Here is a 2,999-nt window from a genome sequence, read left to right as displayed (position 1 = left end):
TGTCCTTGTTTTTCTTGTATCATTATTATTTCACCGCTGTATTATGATACATAAAAGATGATGTCTAGTATTATCAAAAAAAATCTTAAATTAAAATGCAGGTATTTGTAGGGGTTAGGATCAGTGTGTCAGATGTGGAACACTTATAAAGAATGAATGTCGATACAAATCAGGTAATGTATTAAAGAGATTAGACATTTATACATAGTAATGTTAGTATTTGAATCACTGACCAGGGGCATTGCCTGTTTTATAATCAGTCACTGCATCTTGTGGGTTAATATTTTTAATGAAAGAGACAAAGGAGCTGACGGGAAGTTTTCCCAAAATGTGGGATTTTTAAGAGCAAAAATATCATTGAATAAAAAGGAAAAAAGTCAGCGTGATGTCAGAGAGGTAAACTGGCTACTTGGTGCATAGATGAATGGATGTCGGAGTCACTTATCAAATGAGGAGCACATTTGGGGAGGACCCCCTCTTCAGACCATCCACTATGACAGGCTGTAGCAATGCGGTCTGCCTGTGATCGGGATGCCCCGCCCAGAAATCTACTCGCCTCTCCTCCACCCACTGTATCCAGGGGTATGTTGTCACACCTGTAGCCCTGCAGATGTGTCCCTTATTGGCACTGGCTCAGGTGCAGGTGATTCCCCTGAACAGGTAGCTGCCCCAATAAGGTTCTGCCAGGTTTGCAGGGACTTTAGGGACTAAAGGGGGAGGTGATGCATGTAGAAGTTAGGCACGAGTGTGATGGCAGAAAGAGGTGATGCTGATTGTTGTCACAGAGCTGATGGGGAGAATATAAAAGGAGTGCGTTGGTTAGATGCAAAGAATATCTGCTTGTGAGCTTAGTAACCACACAAAACCCAAGAGGAAAGGTGGAATAGAATCGAATTTATTGCCGCTGCACGCAGTGTCACAGTGACATTGGTTCATCACACCCCCACCATAGTGCAATAAGAAAACAGGTTAGTAACAATAAATACAAAAACAATACATATACAACATAATAAAAATTGCAAACTGTCTCACCCACATGTCATTCCTGTATTGCACATAATTTTGTTCAAAGCCAGACAGCCCATGGATAAAAGTGTTTGTATGTTGCCTCAAAACCTTGGACCTTCTGCTGGAAGGCAGCAGATTAAAAAGGCTATGTCTGGGGTGTGATGGATCATCTCTTTGCCCTGCTGCCCCCCTGAGATTCTGCAGTGTACTCCGGGGAGGGGAAGTGTGGTCGATAGTTTTCTGCATCGATTTTATGTCTCCACGCATGGCTTTCCTGTCCCTTACAGTGCAGACAGTATATAATACCATATGTTAACACGCTCTCCACTGTGAAACAGTAGAACGTTCTAATCAGATCTGCCTCCAGGTGACAATTCCTGAGCCTTCTCAAGAGGTTATTACCTGACCAGACACCACATGACCACGTGGTGGTGGGGTCTCAATCATGTGCATACAGCGTGAACAGGAAGGGACTCAGTATAGAGCCTGTTCTGAGTATATAAGCCTGTTCTGAGTGTTGAATAAGTGGAGGGCCCCACCCTCACTGCCTGTGGGTGGTCTGTCAGGAAGCCGTCAGTCAGTTTCTTGGTGAGGATGTTCAGCAGGATGGTACTGAATTCCAAACTAAAGTTTACATAAAGAATTCTGACATAGCTTCCTTGTTTGTCCGTGTGGCTCAGTGCAGCGTGGAGAACTGTGGTAATGGTGTCAGCTGTTGCCTTATTTGCTTTATAGGAAAATTGCAGTTGGTCGCGCTTTAAAGAAGCAAAGCCAGCTGTGAGGCAGTACATTCAAATAGTGCTAACGTGCTGTTTACCTGTGTGGCTTGCTGTAGCCTGTGCATATCAATACCACAAATGCTAGCAGCTGCGGCAACTAACCAGAAGGTGAAGCAGACACACAGGTCCAGGAGAATGAACACAGGTGACACACCACGCTGGAACATCACGGCTCAGCAGAGCTGCACACCAGCAGACCAGCTTCAGGAGAAGGAAAAGGGCGACTAAAAAACCAGGAGATGTATAAGAACAGGTTCTCAATAGCGTCCACTACAGGTGTCAGGGGGGATGCCACACACCTGCCGCAAACTGCACAACTGCCTGCTGTAAAATAAACAGAGACTGAGGTATGCAGAAGACACAACAACAACAAGTAGATCATTTAAACACTTATCGTGCTATATCAGGTCCAGGTACGGGAGGCTGACGCATCGTCACCCCACTGGGTCATGGTTTCCTCTCCTCTCCTCTCCTCTCCTCTCCTCTCCTCTCCTCTCCTCTCCTCTCCTCTCCTCTCCTCTCCTCTCCTCTCCTCTCCTCTCCTCTCCTCTCTCCAGGTCAGGCCCTGGGATTCTGGAAAGCGCTTTGAAACAATTTTGATTGTAAAAGACGCTATATAAATAAAGATTGATTTGATTTGATTTATCAGCCCAAAACCAATGACTCCAGAAGCACTTTAGGCTTCAGAATGCTACCCCAGTACCGCCTGTAGTGGGTGCTGTCCATGGTCCTGAAGCAGCTCTGAAGTATAACAAAAGCGATGCGTCCATTTATTCATTTACAGAGGATAAAATATTTGGATTCCAAAACATGCCAGTCATGGCTAGAGGATGAAAATAGCTCATATAAATGCGTGCACATGACATTCGATAGATGGATTGCTTTTGAATGCATTTAAAAAGTATTCAGTATGGTTCAGAAATAGCATGGTGCTAACTATAAACAGCTAACGTACGCTCAAAAAGCTTTGTTAATCACGTGACACTGTCCCACAGACTCTGGATGAAAGCTGATCGAATATTAGTTAAAGTAATATACTTTTTAAAATTAGTTTAATGCTCCCACATTCCAAGATAAGAGTGATAAGTCCTTTTCGTCTTTAATTTTGCAAATGTTCCGTGATTAAAAATCAGCCTAGTCAGATGCGCAAACACCAATTGGGTTAAATGGCGTTAAAAGCGCAGGCGTCAGATTAAACCGCGTGTCGACTCG

Source organism: Takifugu flavidus, chromosome 18 (genome assembly GCF_003711565.1).
Source record: "Takifugu flavidus isolate HTHZ2018 chromosome 18, ASM371156v2, whole genome shotgun sequence".
Classification (NCBI taxonomy): Eukaryota; Metazoa; Chordata; class Actinopteri; order Tetraodontiformes; family Tetraodontidae; genus Takifugu; species Takifugu flavidus.
The sequence above is the reverse complement of the archived record's forward strand: the minus strand, read 5'-3'. Positions refer to the sequence as shown.